Genomic DNA, 23,357 nt, shown 5'->3' on the forward strand with positions numbered 1-23,357 from the left:
GGCCCTGGAGTGTATCCAGAGAAGGGCTTTGAAGCTGGTGAAGGGCCTGGGACACAAGTCCTGTGAGGAGCGGCTGAGGGAACTGGGAGTGTTTAGTGTGGGGAAGAGGAGGCTCAGAGGAGACCTTATTGCTCTCTACAACTACCTGAAAGGAAGGTGTGAGGAGCTGGGGGTCGGCCTCTTCTCACAGGTAAATGGTGATAGGACTACAGGGAACAGCCTCAAGTTGCACCAGGGGAGGTTTAGGTTAGAAATTAGGAGACGTTTCCTCTCAGAAAGAGTGGTCAGGCATTGGGACAGGTTGCCCAGAGAGGTACTGGAGTTACCATCCCTGGGGGTGTTCAAGGAAAGGTTGGACATGCTGCTTAGGGACATGGTTTAGTGGGTGACATTTGTAGTAGGGTGATGGTTGGACCAGATGATCTTGAAGGTCTTTTCCAACCTTAATGATTCTATAATTCTATGATTCCAAGTCGTTTTATTTAAGCAGATTTTTTTTGGTCAGATCAGTTGTCACAGCAGTTTGAGGGGCCTGGGGCATTCTCGCTCTTTCCTGCCTTTTGATTTCATTTTTCTTTAACTTTCTTGTAAAAGGTAAGAGGTTGGAGTAACATGTGATCCATTTGTTAACAATTTTTTTTTCCAATTCAGATGCCGAATTTTTGATAGCATAGAATTCAAATTAAACTTAAGTGCAAAGAGACTTAAAAATGAGAAAAAATACAACTGAAAGACCTGAGCTTAAATATATGTGTGTGTGTGTAAAAGTCAAAATTTTCAGACATAGTCAAATCAGTAAACAAGAAGAGTGAGGAAACAGACACTATGAACTAATGCTGTTGGTCACTGGGAGAGATTTTATTGTAGAAAATTAAGGACCTAGGATGATATAAAGAAAAAGCAGAACTGAAAATGTAACTATGGTAAAAGAAAAACTAAATTTCCAATGAGTTGATAATGTCAGTCAACATAAAATTTTTGGGGATGTTGTAAGAAGCTTTACTGAGAGGAAGTTAGGCGTCATCACAAGAAAGCAATATTTCAGTCATACAAATGTGCCTGAAGGAAACGTTCTGTGCTGTGAAAGGTGGCACAAATAATTTATATTGCTCCTGAATAATTTGATACAGCCATCAAATGAAAAATGATAAATGGCTTTTGGTTTAGAGAAGTAGAAGTATTGGAGAAGGTGTAAAATCACGTGTGTAAAAGCTGTATTTCATTTTTATGGCTTACAGCTTCTAAAAAGTGACAGCATATCACTATTTGATTGTTGCGAGTTGAACTGTTTCCAGAATGGTACGATTTTACACCTCATGCCTAAGGGTGTCTGTCATATAATAGTCTTATGAAGTGTGATGTCAGAAATGGCTAAGTACTGCTTAAAAGAAACCTAAACTCAGACCTCTGCCAGGCATTACTGAATTACAGCAGACAACTTGAAACTGAGACTGTTACCACCACAAAATTTAAGTTGAAAAAAAACAACAACAAAAAGCCGACCACCTGTCACTGGGTGATGTTACAAACTGCAAAAGTTGATATTAGGAATAGTTACAAAAAAAACAAAAAGAAAAAAAAGGGGGGGGGGAAAAGAAAGAAAAAAAAGCAATAAACAAAAAAACGCATAGGTCATATACTCTATGTTCAGAAAAGTTAAAATCACAAGTTAAAATCCATGCTGCTACTGTACTGGGTGTATGGATACAGTGGCAAACCGTAATAAAGGAGATGGCTGTGTTTATGTAATCTCTTTCCACCCCATGAAGAGATTATTAAGCAAGGGGAGAGCTAAACAAGACAAAAATTAATCTGCAACATTTTTAAGTGAAGGATAAGGGGAAAAAAAAAAAGAAGAAAGAAAAGATGGTCCATGAGTAGTCTCTAGGTTCAAAAACAGAGCAATCAGAGCTCGGAGACTCAGCATTATCAGCTGGAGCAAACTGAGCTGAGCAATGTGGAAACTAAAACCCAGGAGATGCTTTGGAAATCTGTAGGAAAAAGGAGGCCAGAAAGTCAGGTCTGTGGAAGTTTAAACTCGTACAGGTTGTTGGTATTGCCACTATCTCCAGTGTACCATCACTCCCTCTGTGTGACTGTCACTGAGCTTGCCAGACAAATACCACCTACAGAGGCATGTGGCACAACTGTTCTTTCTGTCCGCTGTTTGCACACACTTTGTCTATATGGCCTAATGTTTGTTTATATTGAAAGGTCATTTTATTGCAAGAGCTAACGCAGAAATCTCATTAATCATTGTTCGGGTTCTATTTAGGAATACAGTATCTATTTGCATGCATTAAGGTTGTTTACAGGAATGAAACCTGTTCGTTGTCCAGGCTACTACATGTCGCTTCAGTACACAAAAACTGTGTGCTCTTCACCATCTTTCTTGTTTGCATAGACTGCACCTCATCTTTCTGGTTGTAGATAATCCTCTCGCTGCCAAATGCTGTCCTGTCCCTTTCTACAAGACTTTTTTTTTCCCTCTGAATGTATGAATGAGATGCTGTATGAGCATCTTAGCAATGCTGACTGATGCTACATTACTTTTGACTTATAACTGCTGATACGTGTGAAATCTATGCATTCTTTGGCATCAGTATTTTACCCATCAGGAGCTACACAAAACACAAGCTACACAAAACACAAACAGATCCACCACTTATACTGTTCTTCCTTGAATTTCTTAAAGATTCTCAAGATAGAAGGGTAGCAACAGTAAAAGAAACATTTCAAAGTGTTGTACCAGCATCCAGCAGATGGAATAAAGGATGAACAATATTGAAAACATTGACAAGAAAGTGAACTTTTTGAAAATAGGAATATTATGTCCAGCTGGAAGAAGGAGATGCTCATACAGAATAGCTGTGTTGTCATACCTACGTATTTGGCTTCATAGCCTCCCCTTTGTGTGTGTTTTCGTTCCTTTTAAGTCTCTGAATTGATGTTTCCGTGAGTTCCATGAGGCAGAAAGTAAATGGACTTTCCTGTGTTCAGACAAATCTAAATTTCTTATTACATGAACGAGTAAAATTTAAGATACCCTTTGACTACTTTGAGTAAGGCTTACTTGCATTTTTATCCTTTTTAGAAAATAGCCTAGAATAGGTCATTTTGGCAGGGAAGGGTTTGTATCCTTACCTATATTTGATCACGTTTTTTGTCCGCTGGGACATTTGCTACTCTACAATCTTGTAGATTAAAATACAACCTACATTAATAATTCACTAAAATGTATATATCTTTCTTCCATCTGACCGTTATATAGTTAAGCAGGGGATGATGCTCTCAGGAGATGGAGTCATACCCTTTAGCAAAACAAGAGAAGAATAGTGCTTGCAATTTAATAGTTATATAAATATTCACGCATCTTTTTATTCTTGTTCTTTGGCTTTCTCATGTCACATCCCTGCGTTTCATTGTCAAAGAAATGTTAGCAAACATCAGCTACATTCTATTGTATGGGTGATTTATATTTCATATCATGGCCAAAGTAAAGAATGAATCGAAGTCAGAACCCAGTGCCATCTAGACTTTGGACGTGGTTCTCAGATTGGAGATCCGTGTTGCCAAAAAAAAAAAAATAATCTTGCAATAAATTAAAAACCACACTCTATAATTCACTAGCTATTGTGTGATTGTACAGAAGCTGGCTGGACACTTGTAGTGGGAAAAGCCAACAAGAATTTTTCCTTGTGAGATCTTTCCAAATGCTTCTTTCAGCTGCTGCTGTGACAATAAATAAACACAAGACGATAAAAACAAGGATAAAATGATTGGGCCTAAAGCCCTGAATTACAAGACTTATATAATCAGTCTGTTAGAACAGAAGGATCATTTAAAAATCCTTTACTTTTTAGTAAAATGCTGTATAAGATATGTATATTCAGTTTGGGAAATAATGAAATGTAATCTCTTAGTGAGAAATGTATGTGATAAATCTTCAGAAAATAGTAAGCTACTGTACATAGGAAGACTACAGTCTGTGCTTTCAGGGCATTTCCCAAGATAAATTTACCTCGTGAATAAGGGCTTTAGTCGTTAACTGTTGGAAGGAATCTAAAATAGAAGACACATAGGGTTTTCCAAGTTGAAAACTACATCAGGGAGTTCATTATTATGCACGCGCCTAAGATCAGCTGCTGTACGGCTTAGTACTTGTGTCAGCATTTTGCATATAGTAATGTTTGTTCCTAATTCTGCCAGCTGCATGGACTTAAGACAAATCTGAAGAGGTGGTGGATTTTAGGGGACAGGGAAGTGGTCCTCTCTTCTGACTTTTTCTCGTGAAGTGAATGTTTGGTGTTCTTCTACTATCTGAGATGTCATGGCTCGTGGAAAGCAATACTTCATGTTACCTCAAAAGAAGTGGCTGTTACGTTTGTACATTTACTGTACAGAGCAAATAGCATTGTCCGCTCCAGGTCATTTTGTACTTGATCTTTACTGATTGTAATATGGCTGCATTAGACGTACATCTGTCTAATGTATGTGCAGCATACACATTTCAGATTGCATTCAGTAAAATCTTGGGTCCTGCATTTCAATGCACTTCGCTGCCATTTTTAAGCGGTGGTTCTTTGGCTGTTTGAATTTACTTAAGTCCTGCCTTCTCTCTCCCCTTTCTTCATGATCCCGCCCAAGAAAAATCCCACCGAAACAAGAGTTTGACCTCTTAATGAGCCAATTCAGCTCTTTACAAAGAAACAAGAAAGAAAAAAGAAAAAATGAAAACAAAACTGCTTTTTTAAGGTATGAGCTACTCCATCAAGGCGTGGAGGAGCACCTGTACTGGCACCATGGTGGGAGAAGGCAGGGGCACGGCCGTGGCCGTTACTGAGGTGGCTGTAAGGGTGGCAGCTGAAGGATCCCTAAGAGCTGCTGAACGTGTCTAAGAACATGTTGTCAACCAAAAAACACGACTGCCAGCAGTCTTGAGCCATTTCTAGTGCTTGTCAGCTCCTCAGTGAGCAAATTTAGCTTGCATGTCAGGTAGGAAATAAAGAGGAAATAAATCTTTTTTTTCTGGGTTAGCAAGCCGAATTGGCTTGCTGAGGGTTCAGACGAACGGCAGGACTGTAGCAAGGGAAATAAGTAGTGGGGAATGTGTGGCCAGGAGGGAAAGAGCAGCAGATCCTTTGTGTAACTGCAGTGGTGATTAGTTACATCAGTGGAGCTGCTCTTGCAGAGCTTTGCATTTAGGGAATGCAGCAGAGCTGATCTTATGGCTTACTGCCACCAAAACCATCAGTCAAGCTCCTGCCTCTCTCTCTCCTCCTTGCTTCCTTTTCTTCTCATTTGGTGGTATCCATTTTTACCCGTTGAGCAAGGTGAATCAGCTTCTCATCTATCTGAGTGAGTGCCAGAACCCATGCAAGGGAGGAGATGGACATTTAAGGCCAGGAAGAGGTGGCCAGGTGGGCATGGCAAAATGGGGCCACCTTCTGGGGCTGCCTTCTGCTTTGGATTGTGGGTCAGTGCAGCTGAACTCATGGTGCAGTGCTTTCAGTCAAACAGGAGCGTGGAAACAATCTGACAGAAGTTGTTTATTTATCCAAATTTGGTAAAATGTTATTTAAAATTCCCCTTTTTCTTGATGACTCATCAAACTGTTTTAACATCTCTTCATTTCCTTAACATGTTGTCTTCCTTTCTAGTGACACCAGTTCGGTTGCTCTCGCCCCTCTAACGTGGTTTTCAGAAGAACTTAACACTTGCCTTAGATGTACATCAAGAAATAAATAAAACATGATTGCGCTTACAATTCCACTTGATTCTCATAGTTTATATCAAGTATTGTCTATATGCAATATTTTTAAGCAAATGACTAAGAAATTTAAGTATTTGATTTATGGACTTAGTATATGAGTGTATGGATAGTTGTGCTTTTCTTCTAGCATTGTGACTGATGTGGGAGATGATGTGCAGAGCAGTTGAGTGAAGGATAATCTCAACATCTCAAGCATTTTCAGGTGAAGGGTAAGAAGTTATAAAAAAAAAGTTTAAATCTAGGTGGAATCCTGCTTGGAAAAAAAAAAAGAAAAAGATGAAAAGAGAAAACAAAACCTTTATGTTTCAGCTTCCTGTTGAAAAAGACAGTCTGGCAAAGCTGAGACAGGTATCTAGCTGAGGAGGAGCACTGCTGTTGATGGTGACTTTTCTCACAGGCTTTATAGAATAAAGTAAAGTACCAGACCAAAAATTGCTGGCAATTGCGTACATATGTATTTCAGAGGCACATAAGGGAATAGGTCTTGTATAGCCAGCCTTGCATAAACAGTATCTGATCATGTTTTTGTGTCTTTTTAGGTAGCGTAGGTATCTTGTAGGTGATCAAAGCCTGATACGTTACAAAAATCTTAGCTGAGCCTCTGCTTAATTAAGAGATTTTTCTGCAATGCCAGCTGTTTTTCTCTAGTTTTGCCTTCATAATCACGTTTCTAAAAAGTCCTACTAGGAAGATGGGAGCATCTGTTTCATAATGCGTTAGCAAGAGAAGCAGTGTGTGCAATATATGCACAGAATCACCATCAGGCAAATAGCCACTTGCATGTTAGCAGCAGGATAATTTATGGTTTTTCACATTGTGTTAGCTAAAGTAGTCATTTAATAAAGCCTTTTAACAACGGTGTGTGTCGATATCAGCCCTATTTCAGATGTAGCTGGGGCAAATTCAGTTGACAGTTGCAATTGCATCTGAGTTTACAATATTCTTGCATTGTAAGTTGAACACTTGGCTTTTGCAAAAGTTTAAAGGAACTACCCAGGCAAATGCTTTCCCTTTTTTCCTCTTTTGGTTTGAGCTGATCCTAGATTGATGGTAGCTGTAACTCAGAAATTTTCCCTTGGGTTTCATTTCTCGTTCTGCTCATCTTTAACAAACAACCATAAAGAAAACACCTCTAAAATGACAGGTGTCTTACTCTATTAATTTTTAGCAAAGGTACAGTTTGTAGCACTGCTGAGGCAGTGGCAGTATGCTTTTTTTTTCAGAACATAAATTTATTTTATTTATTTTAATTTATTCCATGTTACTAAATTTTGCTAGATGTCATCTGTAGTCATTTCATTCACAGATCATCCAAATGCATTCTCTTAACATTGGTTTCAGTCTAATCTCTTTAGTTGTTACAAGTTCCTAACCCTCGTGCTCATTTGGCATGACAGATTTAAGCTGCTTTTTCTGAGGGAACCAGTAGTAATGTCTGGAAAATCAAGCAATTACTGTGATTTTTCCCTAAAGAAAATAAGTTGCAGTTCAGCTTTAGTTTTGTTAGGAAGTGTAGAATGTTGTATGTTCAATGTGTTATCTGTTAGTCTAGCATCCTAGCATCCTTTGATATAAACAGAAGAGCATGCTTTTGACATGCTTCTTGGGGAGCTTGTAAAGCTGATTTGAGGTAAGTATTTGGAAAAATGAAGAGAAGTATTTCATGCAATATAAACTGAATCTTATCTAACAAAGCACATTATCAGAAAATGGAACTCGGAATCATACTCTAATGAATGGAAAAAAATCCATGCCTTGCTAGCCTATGGAATTTTAATTTGCTTGTTTAGCAAGCATAACGGGGGTTATAGAAGCATACATTTAAAAGCACTTTAAAATCACCAGGGCATCTAAGGAATTTGAGACACCTGTAGGCCCTGAATAATACTAATTGATATCTGTGAAGACTTTATGAAATCTGCACAAAAGATAGAATTTTGAGTGGCTTAAACCTTTATTTACAATTCAATACTGACAAGACTTTGCTGAAGCTTCTCTCCTCGCTCCATTTTCTCCCCTTTAACCACTGAATTACTGGACTGGATGGAAATGTATCAATTAAACGTTGCTTTAAGCTTCAGAGGCTCTAGCAGGAGTTGGACATAGCCGCTCAAATTTAAACAGTGGTGTACATCTAACTTTACTAAAGTTCTTCAAAAATCAAAATCGAATTCCATTTCTACTTATATCCAGGGCAGCAGTGAGCTCCGTGTTAAGATAAAAAATAAAAACTGTCTGCAGCAGATGAAGTTTTGCACCTGCCAGCTCTGGGTATTTTTCAGATCTTTGCATGTGCCTATGTGCATATATATGCAGCGTATGAGTCTCATAAGAAAGATATGGAATGCCAACGGATTTATAACCAGTACTAGGAAAATAAGTATTCATATGTTCTCATTTGGATAGAATGGTACGAAAGTTAGAAAGAACGTAACAGGAAACTATGCAGTATATGCGGTGATGTGATGATATTAAAGCCCTGAATCCAAATACTGACGAGAGAGAAATTTCAATTAGCAATTTTTATTATAGAAGCTTTAAACATTGACACTCTGTATGTCATCTTGAGCACTGGTTAGTGGTAAATAGCCTTTTTCTTTTTTTTTTTTTTTTTTTTTTAGTATATTAATGGCATTTTTGGTAGTATGTGAAATAATACACAATTCTTTTTGTGTATATGCTGTGTGTTTAGAGCAGAAGAAAAAAACGAGTGTGCTCATATATGGTTCTTGTTTACTGTCTTTCAATCAACATTAAATCCTTCTGGTTATTTTGCACAGGCAGCAGAGTATCAAAATTGTCAGATATGTTTATTCTGCTAGAGCAACTTCAGGTTGTTCCTGTAAATTTATTTTCTCCTTGATTTTACTTATGCCGGTGGTTGTTGCTGCTGTGGTTGTAGCCGTGTGGAGTGTTTCATACCCATAAGAAGTAGGATACCTCCTGGTTTGTTGTCTGTAAATGATGCAGTTGTTAATGTGATGTTGCTTTTGACTGCTGCAATGGATGGCTATATTGGCTTTTACTGGGCTCTATAGGGAAGTTCTGAATGGATTTTGAAATCATAATTCATCTTTTAAACACCCTTAGAAATCTTGTTTGACAGCTCATTGTTTGTGTCCTTTAATCTAGGGAATTTATCCTTACATCAGATTTCCAGCAAAGCTCTTTTCTTACTGGGTGCATTCATTTATTTTAACATAATCACAGCTTGCAGTGCCTCGTTCAGTAATCCTGTATTAAAAACATTAATAACTTCCTGAAAATGTTTTATTCTGCTCTATGCATGACATTTTTAATTTGAACTGACTTCTTCAGTTTCGTTTTTGGTAAAAGAGAGTGGAGCCAAATCTGGTTTTCTTCCAGTAAACTGTGAAAGACAAATTGAACAGAGCATTTCCTTGTTCTTCAGGGTTCCCTTCCTGGAGGGAACTACAGAGAAAATTACGGGTGAATGAAGGCAAGACCCAGGGCTCCAGATTCCATGTGAGAAACATAAGGATTCACCGTACGTGAATCCTAGGTCAAAGGACTTCACCTATCTGCACATGTGGTGAACTTCAATAGGTGGTCAAGGGAAAAAATGCCTTTGGTGTGTTGGCAGTGCCGGTAGGTTGCTGTTGGATCTGGGATTGATTTAGGCTCTCTCTCAGGCCCCTGATCAGGGAGCCATGTCTCTGCCTACTGATAAAACTGGATGTAACAATGCTAACATTTCTGTGACAAGTTCAAAAGTTTGTTGGATGGAAATGGATCACGTTTTCAGCTGGCAGTGTTTTGCAGAGCTGCCTAGATGAACCCCAACTACCTGCTGGTGAGAAGCATAACAGACGAGCGCACTGCTTGGTCACATTGTGTCTGCTCTATGCTTTTAGTTTGTTTGAGCACGGCTTGAATGAAGACAAAGAGTGGACTTATGCAGGCACCCCATTATTATTTCAAATAGTTTATCCAAATTTTCAGGTGGGTGATGCTGATTATTTGTTGTTGACAGAAGGACTGTGTTGGGAACTTGTCCTAACAGGCAGTAATTGTGTGATTAGGAGAGTTTAATGAAGAAAAGGAATTCTGATTCATTCATAGTATTTGGTTTGTTGACAGTTAATGTCATTTTCATTGAATGAAATCTGTCAGTGACACTTGTATTTCAAGCTCTGTGGAAGTGCTGGTATTCTGAAGCTCTATTGTGTGCATCTAAGGCCCAAGTTAAAATCTGTAGAAGTCAGAAAGTATTCTTCAAAAAAAGTGGAAAACTAATAATATTAATCTTTGTTTCAACAGTTACTCAAGGTCTGGTTTATATGATGTGCTCTGTATCAATGATGTATTAATGTATTAATACAGATATGTATATTCCAGGGGAATGAATGTAGAATAGCACAAGTTTGAAAGTGACAAAGGCTTATTTGGCACTTTTAGGTAGGTGTGGTGTTATGGTCAAATGCTAGTTTCCTGCCCTCATGCTGTGCTTCGTGTTCGTTGTGGATTTGCATCCAAAGTTATTAATTAATTTGCAGGTGAAAGGAAGGGGAAACACTGATGTGGATGTTTTGTGTTTTATTTTGAAACAAGAAGGATGGCAAACATCTGAACAGATGTGTAATTTTATGAGGAGGTTTTCCTACTATGCTACAGAGAAATGAAACACGTTCAGCAATGCCCCAAAGTATTGGCAGCTTCTGCTGATGGTGTGTTGTGCACTTCACAGACAAGTTTCTACTAACAGAGGCGTGCAACAATCTGACTTATGAAATGGCTTAACTGTTCCTGGAGGAGACTGATCTTTGTAGCAGTTCTTCCAATGAAAACAGTGAAGTGGATGCCAGTAGAAGCTGAAGGAAGAAATTTCTCACTTTAGAAAACAGATTTCTGTAAGTAAGCTCCTAATGTTCCAGCCTGGTTATTAGAAACAAAGCTCCGGTGTGATGTTTGATGTTTGCTTTCCACCATTCTGATGATCCTGCTGACGAAAGGCAGTGTCCTCCAGGAGCAGTTTCCCCGTGCCCTTTTTCCTAGGGACAAGACAGGCTGTCTTACCAGATACTGAAGTTTCAAGCCAAAGACTTACCGACAGGAAAAAAAGAGGGCAATTATATGTAGAAATGGATGTCTCAAATTCAGATGCTTTCCAGTGTGATTAGATTGTAGAATTATATAAACTCTTTGCTAAGAAATAATTTGCATTAGGAAAAGGGCATTTTTGAAAGTTCTCTCGGTGTTCCATAGATACTGAATGAAACAAACAGCACAGATTTGATTTTTTTCAATGATTCTCAATTAGAATTGAGGAAACATCTTTGCCATTTTATAATTCCCATCCAGTCATTACAAGACAGCACTAATCTTTGTGATAGGTGATGGATGTTTCGTTTAATTGTTACTCTAGTGAGATTTTTGTTAGGGGTTTTCCACTAGTAGCTGCAGGAAAATTTCAGGGAGAAGGCAACGTGAACTTTGTCAATGTATTTTTAAGAAACTGGGAGCCTTGGAGTCTTCAGTGTGACTAAGTGCATTAAAGATAGTGTTTAGAAAGTGTCTTGGATGTCACGACAATGTTCCATGCCCTTCAGAGAGCTGCCTAATTGTTAGCTTGATCCATTTTTCAAGTGTCCCACATAGATATGCAGCAGATTGTCCATGTCCAAAAAGTGACAGAATTAGCTTCTAAATAATAATGAAGTCATGGAGATAACTTGTCTGCAAATCAGTTTAATTTCATACTTTTTCTCCTCTTTTCTATTTACTCTTTTTTCTCTCTTGATCAGTAACAGCTTTCTTTTTTCTTTTTTCTGCATTGCATTTGCTGTAAAACTGGTTCAAGTGTCCTATATTTGTCTTTTTCTTTCCAGCGTTTGGAATATCTTCCATCTGATGATATAATAGCTTCTTTTTCTTTTCATTTTGATTGATTATTTAAGTATTATCCTACTATTTACTTTTTCTTAAATCTTTGCCACTCTAATCTTTTGAGCGATCCAGCACTAACAAGCAATTATCTCCGTGTCAAAGAGAAAAGCATATTGAAGTGATTTATTTGAACTTTGGGCTGAGGCCCTCCGTTAGGGAACTACTTCCTGCGTTTTCAGGATGAAAATTTTGATTTAGAAATAGTGTACATTTGCAACTCTTTTTTTCTCAGTTTGACTTCAGTGAAATCCTCTTGTGTAGGGCCATACTTCTGTTATTTTTGTGTTTGTTTTAAAATGACATGCAGTAATTTTTGAAACAGTGAAGAAATCTGTGAGAAGCTGACATTTTAATTATAGATAATAATTTGGACTTTCACCAGATAGGATCTCTGTAGTTAACTCCTTAAGAAGGCAAATCCCATGTACTTGGGAGTCTTACTGAACCATACCGTTCCTGTGAGAAAGGGCAACATTTGGGTTTGGGTGGTGTGCTGTTAGTTCGAGTTCTCAGTATGTATGGCTTCAGCAGAATGGCATTCAACACATACTAAAAATGCTGCCATTCATATACCCTTCATTTCTTCCTTTTTAGTGTGGAACATAACATTTAACTTTGTGAGGAAAAAGCACAGTAAGAGTGTTCTGTTGTGGGAGGGCCCTGTATGGGATCGTGAGTAAACTGTGGTCCTTTGTGCCTGCTTAGAGCTGGTGTTGCAGCAGGGCTGCTCAACAGATAAGGTCTGTGCTGAGCTGGGATTTCTGACAAAGTGTATTCCTTGGGCACTTGCTGAGTGGCATTTCCAGAACTTACATTCATAGATATATTACAAATAAAGCTTGGTTTATACACACTTACGTTTTTTTCTCCTTTGGAGAGAACAGTGAAACCAGAAATCTCCTATTAATTGGGAAGGGAGCAATAAAGTTGTACAATATTTTTCTCCCAGACAAAAATTTTCGTAGAGAAAAATAGAGATCACTGGAAGCTCAAGTACTTGGAATACTTGAGTGGAAATACTCAAATACTACAATAAGTATTCTACATTTCATACGGAAAAAAATAAGTTTACTAAATTATGGATGCAACCAACAGAGATTTAGCGAGTAGTCAGCTATCCATACAATTTATATATCTATAGCTCTCTGAGATCATTTTTCTCACATTCTACAATAATCTTCTGATCCAGAGAATAAAACTATGAGTTTGCAATTGTTCTTTCTGCCTCCATGTGGGTATGCATTGGATAAAATTAGGTTAATGAGACATTTTGGTTGGAGCATGTTTTTTGGTCTCGGATTTAAATAACTGCCAAAACTGAGCATTTTCATTTTGTCAGGAAATAATTTTTTTCTTATAGTGCGAAACATAATTTATGATATAAATGCGTGGTGAATCAGGCATTGTAATGCAGATGACCCGATGTCCCTGTGTGCTTTCTGAAGTTGGGAGATGAATACTGGTTCATAAAAGTTCGTATTTAAAAAAGGGAGGGGAGAGAGAGAACTGGGGAGAAATTCCCACAGCTCAAAATATTTCTGAAGCTGCCTAACAAAGAGCCTTAACTCGCTGTATAAAGCTTTCTCTAAGCAACTTGGTGGGTCTGGCATAAGTATCAACTTTGAACAAGATTTTCATTTCTAATCTCTTTTCCTGTCTCAATACTGAATTATGGTCAGAGTTTTCAGGTCATGCTTGCACCAGTGTGACACAGGGAACTGCCCAAGGCTACAGCCTACAATTGGACTGTATTGATTACTGACAAGTCCTACTTCTGACCTGCAGGGAATTGCATTTGAACCATTTTTATCAGTGTTCAGTAAAGAAGTGAAATATTCACCTCATTTCATGACATGAAAGTTATGTCTTCTACTTCATTAAAGTATTCAAAGTCTCTTTTTAGGCCTTACCCTTGTATCACAAACATGTTTGTATTGGTAAGTTGGTCAGGTGGGGTTCGAAGGACAAAACTGAATTCTTGTGCAGACTTTTCTTGTGTAATTTTATAAAAAAGATTGAAAGAACTGCACCCTGTTGCTGTAGTGTGACATAAGGGAAGTTTCTATGGGGAAACTCTTCAAATAATGAAAATCAGTGTGCATCCAGAAATAAGGAGGTTTTGATTGTTTAAAGAGATGTTTTTGAGTAGCTTTATGTGGATTTGTGAGTAACTTCATGTGGGTTATGTTTTGCATGAGGCTGTTCTGCCTCTCTGAGTTGTGCCGGCGGTTATTTCTTCCACTTCATTCTGATTCCTGGCTGAGGCTTCATTCACTTATTCCTATAGTTCAGTTAGAGACCTGATTTACTTATCTATCAGTTTGTTTCCCAAAGGAAAAAGAGGCACCCATTTAAGTGAGGCTGTGGCCTTTGCTTCAGCAGTTCTTGTCTGAAAGCATTTTACAAAAATATATGATTAAACATGGCTTAATAACATAAGTCATTAACATAACCCAGAATGTTAACATTCACTTTCTTAGACGTGCAAGGCAAGAAGCAATAGGGGGCTTTTTCCTCATCACGATTTACAACCCATCTCTTCTGCATCTCTCTGAAGTCACTTGCAAGTATCGACTCCTGAAAAGAGTTGCATAAAAGCTTAAGTGTTGGAAATTAACTATAAAAACTGTCTGCTTTTCCATGTGGCTTTTTTCAAAGTATTTGATGCTGATAGCTGGAGAAGACTGGTTAGTCTGCTTAGTGAGATCAAAAGGAAAAATGAGCTTCAGTTCAATCTAGAGTTGCCTGAGATTTATGGGTCCTGTGCTGCTCACTTGGCTTTTGTCTGTTTTTTAACCTGTAATTCTAGAGTTTGGCAGGCTATTTTCTCTGTCGAGATCTGCTTGCTGTCTGGTGAAACATCATTTGTTGCGCAGCAATAACAACAAAGCAGGTGAAGAATGTAGAAGTACAATTTCCCTTCTTTTAGTTTTTCCTATACAAAATGATAAAAAAGCAACTCACAGTATGGAACTGTTAACTGAAGAAAGGGACATTCGGAGTCCACCTTAGACTGGGAGAACTCTGCAACTCAGCGTGTCCTCCTCGCACAATTAATGCATGTGGAATTTTTTCTCCCGTGGAAAGACTGTTGGCTCCGTTCCGTGAGCGTATGTATTGAGTGTATGTATGAGCTCTTGTTACAGATCTTGTCATAAAGGTTGGTGTTTTGGAGCACAAAATGCTTCATGCACAGCTGGTCTGTATGAAATAATTGACAGTTCTATAGCCGAATTGTTACATTACTGCTTCCTGGAAGAGACAAATTGGCTTCACCAGCTTAATCCTCAAACATGTGGTCCATATTCAAATATGAAATGAGGCGTAACTGTGAACAAGCTTTATGTTTGGTTGGATTTATTTTGGTATATGCCAAATATATATTCTATGCAAGCGTGTCGCCTGGGTTCTTGTAGTAAGTTGCTACTGTGACCCTTTTATCAGACCAATATCTCAATTCCTCTTATTAGGAATGTATTGTGTACTGGGCCAAACCTTAAGCTTCAAGTGTGTTCCACTGAGGGGCATTTTTAATGGAATGACTGTTTCCCTTAGTCATATATTGTTTCTGCTTTCTGTGAATCAGATCTCAGTCTCAGTTCTGGAAAGAAATTTATTAAAAACTTCTGTGTAATACACTCTTCTGGAAAGCTATCTCTATGCCATCATTGTCTTTCTAACTCCAGTTGAAGGATTTTCGATCCTCTCTGATTGGCATCGTGTTACACAAATTTCTGTTGTATGTGGAATGGTCGGACATACTGATTTGGGGGTTGCATTTCTGGAGAAGATCTAGGATCAGTTTTGTTTTGATTACCAGGCTCAATACCCAGACTGCAATTGCCCTCGTTTGGTTAAATAAGTCAAGTGGGGTAGTCATGGGAAAGTGGTTTTGAATAGATAAGTTCTGTCTATGTTGGGATGTGTTGCTGTTCCAGCAGTTGTCTGTGTCGGGATTGCTCCTCTTCAGAGTTGAAACGGAGGTAGGTGTTTGTGGAGGAGGCCAGGCATCTGTGTAATGCAACTATTTTCAGAGTATTAACTGCAGAGCGTGTGAATTCAGCCAGAACCGCTAACTTGAATACACGTATGTTCTGCGTCAAGGCAAACACATATATGGTACATTTGGGAAAAACTCCCATAGTAACTGCCATTAAGTACTCCTGTTCCTTGGGCTAAGCAGGAGACTTAAAATGCTAGAGTAAACTGTAGCTAATACTGATGTAATTATAGATGTATGCCTTTTCTCATAGATATATATACATATATATATATATATATATAATCTTGGTGGTGATTTTTTATAGACGTAGATGTATGGTTATATGGTATTTAAACAGTGACAATTTACAAATCTGCTAGCAAATAAGAAGTGTAAGAAGGCAAATGTAAGAAAAACTAGTTCTGCAATAAAAAGCATACACTGGTATTGTATTAGCATGTGATGTGCATTTAGAGTAGAGGGCCACAGATTGCAATAACTTGAATCATTTGGTAAGAGGATGAAAGGTGACCATTTATGGGAAACTTGGTAGGAAAAACTATAATATATTAAAGGAAAAACATGAGGAAAAGCTTAGTGCATAGAGAAAAAATAGTGGGTCACAAGAAAATAGCTGTGCAGTTTGGGGGGAAGTCTAGAAAGAGTCAAAGAGAAGAAAAGTGCCATAAAATGTGGGGGAAAATATCCTAAGGGACACATAGTCAGAAAATAGCCATATACAAGTCAAGTATGCGTGAAAGGAGGAAGAATTGCATTAGAAGATGTGCTATATCATAGTAAATATAATAATTTATATAAATCTGGCCCATTACGTTTCTTCCAGTGCTGTCTTAGAATAGATTTGGAACTGTTGACGTAGTCGTAGACATTCAGAGAAAAAAGTCAGTGTTAATGGTGAGGAATTAATTTCTGAGAAGTATTTCAAATGATTCTCTCCATGTTCCATGTATTATAGAAAATCTTTTAGAGGTATTTTATGATATATTCTAATAGCCTTTACAGATCAGTGAAGAGTGAGAAAATGTATTAAAATTACACTAACTTATTTGATGTCTGGTGTTTTGGGATGGATTTAGGAAGCTCATCAATAAAACTATGTAGATTAAAATCAAATCCAAATGTTTTAGTCTGTAAAAGCAGACATTTATAAAATAAATTGGTATATCATGTTACTTTTGTTTTTCTTTAAGATGACTTCATGTGAATTAGAATCAAGTGCAGTGTTAGGAGATGCATTGGAATGTGCTGAAAGGTGTTAGCCTTATACATAACATCACCTCGCCTAAGCTGAGGCAGGCTTTGAGGGCTTGCAAGTTGTTTCTGTTACAGGAGAAACTGATGAAAGAAGCAGATATCTCGTGTCATAGTCTAGTTTCTCTGTCAAGAATGTATGCAAAATCTGTTTTTTGTTGGTTGTTTTTTTTTTTTTTTCCCCTGAATAAAGTGTAAAGGAAACAAGTAACCAATCTCTTTGCTCACTGTTTCAAGTCTTGCAGGTTTTCCTCCAGGTTCTTGCAGTTTACCTGGAGCTTTTGGGTTCTGTCAGAGGTTCTTCTGCAGGATGCTTTTACTTCCATCACCCTGCCCAACTCCATTTCTTTCCCTCTCTCTCTCCCTATTGTCTCAGTTATCTATTTCGTACTGAAGCTTTAAGTATAGTTTAAGTTTTTGCTACATACAAGTCTGATACTATAATTCTTATCCTGAGAGCGCTTTCGACAGTATGAACCTGACCAGTAAATGGGCATTTTTAGTGTGGAACATCTGCAGAGAGGGCTGACAGCATATCTAGCAGCAGTACTGCATTTTCGTCTTTATCTCTGAATCTTTCTTTCATAATTCTGCTTGTTATGGTTATTTTTTTTCAGAGGACACTGATGTTCTACCTTTTCAAACACAAAAAGAAAAATTTACTTTCTGTTTCCTAGTGACACTCTTTGATCAGAAGATTGTGTTAACAATCTCTTTTTTTACTTCAAGACCAAGAGAGGAATGCCCAAGGGTGACATAAATCATCTATAGTTCCAAGAGCCTTTTAAGTAAAGAATTTTCTCCTTACAGGATTGAAACTTGTGATCTGTCATCAGATCTTGAGTTACTTATTTGAGATTGAAGCACCACATTTTGCCTTTCACTGCATTTAGGGGAAGCTATTTTTGTAGCCAAGCTTTTAATTTTTAGATAAATATTTAAAATCCTGATGGTTTTGCTCACTTGTGTCAACTACTAGAAGAATAACTTCAAATGTTTGCAAATGTTCAGAAGGACGGGAGCACAGTAGCTAATGAGATAGCCAGATTGTATGGACAAAATGCACAAGCCTTTCTTTTTAATATACAAATTGAGGTCTGGATTGACTGTGATTTGTAGGACAGGCCAGTTTGTTTTAGGACATACCTTGTTTATGAAAAGCAACAACAGCAAAGTAAAATGCTGTAAAAATCTCATACTTTTCCAATTTCTGAAAATAAATTACAGCACAGGCCTCCATAGTAGCAAATGATGCGTTTGTAGGCTTCTGCAATTACTTGAAACCTGCAGGGATCATTTGCAGGCTGAGTGCACAATTAGGAGCAGTGCAGTCTTAATTGGATTGGGTGAAGCCAGTTGTGAAGCTATGCGCTTGGGAAGAGCTTCAAGTGTAAAGCAAAGGAATTCTTAATTTTATCCTCTATTAGAAAAAGCCTTGTTTTCACAATTGTGTCAAGACAATCATTTATTTTAACTAAACAGAAATATTTAGAATGTAACCGACATCGCTGACAGGATTGCAGTTCATATTACAGGACGGATTTCGGATGGTAACTTCTGTTACTATTTTAAATATTTATGCTTAAAATTGTTGGATTTGCTAAGCAGCTGCAATGCTAAGGATATTTTCTGATTGCAGCTGGCTAATGGGAAAGTATGTTGAACTGGAGAACACTAATTACTTATTATTGCTGGTAAGTTAAGAAAACTTGTGTCTAGAACTATTTAGAGTGATAAGACTTTTGTGACATCAGGTGATAAGACTGAAAAAGTCAGTGAAACACTCAGCTTCTGTCAACGTTATTCATAGTTCGCTTTAAACAAAAAGAACATTGACCCAATATTTTTTTTTCATAAAGAGAAGGGATGAAATGCTTGAAATATATTAGAAAGCAAACCTTTGCATTGGTGTTCATCACTGAAGAAATTCATTTGAGGTTTTAAAAGTTGCCATCCCATGGAAACAGTATCTGTTAAAACACCACAGTCACAGAGGAACATGTTTCTGTGCATCCATTCTTCTTTCATCATGCTTTTGACTTACGATATTTTGGTTAGCACAGTAAATATTGGGATTCATTTTTAGTAAATGGCTACTTAAGCTAGAGTAATTTGCCATTTCTGTAAAGGAAATTATTTCATTAGAGAATGTGTGGTTTGTAGGAAGAAAGCATGGTGCTTTTTAACTTCCGTAAGTTGATTTGAATCACTGATAGCCATCAACACAATGTTTTGTGCAGCCCACAAGATAAAACAATCCCTCAAGATATGAATCTTTTTATTTGAAATAAAAACTTGTTAACTAATTCCATGGCATTGGAGTTTGTGTTAATACACTTCTGCCAAAAACATTTAGATCCTAAATACGTAAATCTTCCGGGAGCCACAATGAACATTGTGTTATCAGAAGATATAATTAGTTTTTTTTACCATTTAGCAAAGGAAAGGATGGAGTTTCAGTCACTGTCACAGCGTTGATCTTAGAGGCGTTTCCCTTTGTTTATTTATCTCTGTGCACGCGATAAGGTGGCAGAACCGAGCAGGTCTCATGCTGCAGCAGCAGTGAGATAGTCCAGGTCTGGTAGTTGTTGTAGAGCACCTTGCTTATGTCAGTGTGAACTGTTTGACTGTGAGACTGAAAAATATTTAAACAGAATGCAAGAACCAAACAGCTGGGACAGCGTAGGAAGTTTCGCGTTTTCTCCTTCTTTTTGTTTTGAAGACCTTGTTATTTCCCTATCCTTTTCCTTCAAAGGATGGCTTGTTTATTTTGTATTCCCTACAGTAAAACGGAAAGACACACCCTTCCTTCATCTCAGCAAAGTTTCAAGCAGGGGATGGACTATTTAAATTGGAGAGTTCCAGGAAAGGCAGACTGCTGCTGCAGGGCTGCGGTGGGGGACGGGGTGAGCAGCGGGGCTGATGCTGCCAGAAAGGAGGGCACTTTGTCTGGGCTGGGAGATCGGAAGTTGGAGGCTCCATAACTTGGCAATTAGGGATTAACCCAGCCTGTCAGAGCAATATCAACAGTAAAGTGATAAGGCTGAGCAAAACTTGTCTGCTCATCTTCTGGTGGTGATAAAAGGGTCTGCTGCCTTTCTCTGTGCATGTGAAAATGGGAGGTTTTTAATTGCAGTTATACTTTCCTAAAATCTTTCAGATACACTTGTGATGTCCAAATGGCCTGCTGCTCTGAGGCCATTTTAGAAGGTCTCGTAAGTCAGTGGCAATGCCTTCAGTTCTGGGTATGTTGACGCATCCTTGTGAATGCTGTAGACTTTTATCCCAGGTTGAAGCAGAGACGAATTAATTCTGCTGACTCACGGATCTGACTGGAAGCCGTGTGTCCGGGCTTGGCACAGCTCTTTGCCTGAACTAACATACCTCCTCTCTGCGAAGGATCTTGCAGACATGTCAGCGATGTATTACAGAACAGAAGAGACAAACGTTACATCCAGTTACGCTCTGGATGCAGTAATTCTGCTGAAGCCGGTGAAGGTAGTCTATATTTTCACTGATGTAAGTGGAAACAGAAACATCTTCCATGTAACTTAAAACACTGTACAGCAGCTTGGTGTAATTTTTTAACTTTACATTTTGCAGATACTATATATAAACCTGGTCTATGTCTTTTCTAAGTGGCAGTTGGTGTAAACATAGTATCATTGTATAGAATGAAATATGTGAGAAGTTCCCCTTGCAAATGAAGGGAAGAGGTTATTAGAAACAACCTAATTCAAATTAAAGTGCCTGAAGTGTCACACTTGCTTCGGTGCTAAAAAGCTGGCACACCTGGTGAAGGGAAGCAGCTAAAGCATGTGTATGGATTAAAAAGTAAGTGTACTTCTCTGATTTCCTCTGGCACTTCTTCTAAAGGGTATTTTTTCTCTCAGCTGGGAGGATATTTTCTTTCCTCATCGTCCATGGCAATTGTACAGTACAAATAAGAGCAAGAACATGCAGAACCATGTTCTCTACTTCTTAGATTTAAGAGTTCTCACATTTCAATGAAGTAGAAAAATAAATTGGGATTTTGACTGAATAGGACATCCATCTTTTTGTGTTCCATGATCTTTAAAGAGCTGATGTCTTTCATTCATTTTCATGAGCCAGGCAGTGTTTTTTACATATTCAGAAAATATGTTGCAGAGTTTGAAGGTTTGAGTCTAGAGAACTGCTCTTTGACTTTCCTCTGTCTTCTTTGACTGGTGCCTCAGTGACCAGTTATTGCACAACCACAGGCTGTATTTCATAGGTCCAGCATTGGCTGTCATTTTTCATAGGGTGTTGGTTGAAGTATGCCAGAATAACAAGTCCTGAAGGTATTATACCTCATTAGTTTTATGGTCATTTTGGCAGTATTTGAAGATTTTTTAAGGGGAAGAACATGTTTATTATCGTGGAGCTGGGTGTATGGCTAAAATGCTTCAGCTGCTTTTAGAAGATTGCAACTTGCAGTTGTCTTTCTAAATTCAAATTAGCAAAGATGATGTGTTTATAGAAAGTAAGTAAATACTGAATAAATAGTAAATATTGAAACATAAGTGTAGATTTATAGATGAATTGCCATGTTTTTGAAAATCCATTTTTTCTTTATCAAGTTGCCTTTTTCTCCTTCTGGTTTCCATAGAGTTTCGTTGAGGCAGAATAATATGTATATGTGAAAAATTGCTGTTCATAAGTGTCTCAACCTAACTAAATATTTAAGCATATACAGTTTGCCTACATATATACTACTAAAGCAATGGCTTCCTGAATCAGGATTTAACAGATTACATCTGAGGTGATGCTGTTTTTGGAATCTAGGCTTCATTACTGCAGTATATGGGTCCTTCTGGTTCTATAATATGTTTTTATGTAGGATTTCCCTGTGAAGTGGTACACTTCTGAAAAAGGCAGAGATCCCCACTTCCATAAGGAAGTTGTAGTGCTTATGTTGGGTATTATTAAACCAAATGCTGCAGTCTAATTCCCAGAGCATTAGATTTGCTGAGTTTCCAATGCAATGCAGGGAAGGATGCAGGTGTTTCTGGGCTGGATTCAGAACAGCCAGAATTGCCTGTGCTGGCCAAGAGGAACTCGAAGTGAATGTGCTCAGGGATACTGCAGGACAGAGGTGCCTTCACTCTAGAAATGTGCTTTTTTGGGATCTTGCACAGGGACTCTGAGCTTCAGATTTAGAAATCATATATGCTGTTAATTAGAAGCATAATTTCTCATAGATTTCAGTGGATATCTAGATTCAAAATAGTACTTGGAAATCATAATGTCTTAAAGCAACAAAGATGAGCAATAGCAAATATTTCATAAGAAACATGAATAAATACTGCTAATATATTGATTGTGCTTAATGTAAAGCTAAGCTAGATGAAGTCCCAGTGGGAGGATCTGGTTAATGTCTTTAATGGTTTAATGGTTGCTGTCTTTAATTTTTTGTTATGTTGGTGTTGTATTTGAACTTCGATGTTATAGTCTTTGTTGCCATGACTTGTTTCTTGCAGTAGAACTCCTAATTTACTTAGTTTGTAACGCTGGAAGGTTCATCCATGCTGGCAGAGAGATTTGCTGTTTCCCATAGGAGTGTCCAAACTGATATCTTCCCTTAATATAGAAAGGATTGGACCAAACTTCAAAATAATTTGCATCAGCCACTGTTAGAAAAAAAAAACAGCAGAGAAAGCCTTGCTGAAAGTTCTTCTTGGATTGACAATTTATCTTACTTTGTTTTTTACAAATAGCACGTACAAAAAGTTCTTATTACCATTTTCATAGAGTTTGGGGTAAATGAAGATTTATCTAAATTTTACAAAGTAATCATGGGGAAATTAGGATTATTAAATAATCTTAAAACATGCTATTTCTGAGATACATTGTTATTGTGCTTTTGTTTTTCTTACACTGCTGTTTTCAGAATTTTTCATTCAGAGATTTAAAACTTCATTTAAATCTTAATCATTTTTAGCAGGATGTGTGCGACAAACCAAGGTGTTTATGTTGAGTGACCCATGAAACTTTCAAAGGTGTAAGTCTCAAGAGCTTCTTAGTAGATCTTTCCCAGCTGGTGCTAAAACTGTGTTTGGTTTTCAGTGTAGCCAAGACTGCTATTCTGTTCTCAAATTTTAAGTTACATGGTTAAGTACAATTCTAGCATATGTTTCTTCTACTCATTTTGAGCTTTTTGGCAACGAAGAAATCAGTGTTTTCTTTTCTGATTAAGTTAGCTTCTTTTAGATAGTTGTAAATGTGTTTTTTTTTCTTTGTGATTGAAATTACATAGCTATACCCTTTTTACTGTCATGTTACGTGATGCCATTCCTATTTCCTAGTGATAGATGCTAAGTGCCAGATGGTACCTATTTACTGGTCTTATAGGTGTAGATATTTCTGCAGGACAGGGTAAGACAGAGATATTAAAAAGGAATG

At 37.7% G+C, this 23,357-nt stretch overlaps 1 protein-coding gene across 3 annotated transcripts in view; it reads left to right on the forward strand.

The window, feature by feature from the left end:
- B3GNTL1 (UDP-GlcNAc:betaGal beta-1,3-N-acetylglucosaminyltransferase like 1) overlaps positions 1-23,357 on the forward strand; it is a 124,301-nt gene that overhangs the window by 55,382 nt on the left and 45,562 nt on the right. The window lies entirely within an intron of this gene.

This window comes from Cygnus atratus, chromosome 18, assembly GCF_013377495.2.
Source record: "Cygnus atratus isolate AKBS03 ecotype Queensland, Australia chromosome 18, CAtr_DNAZoo_HiC_assembly, whole genome shotgun sequence".
Taxonomy (NCBI): domain Eukaryota; kingdom Metazoa; phylum Chordata; class Aves; order Anseriformes; family Anatidae; genus Cygnus; species Cygnus atratus.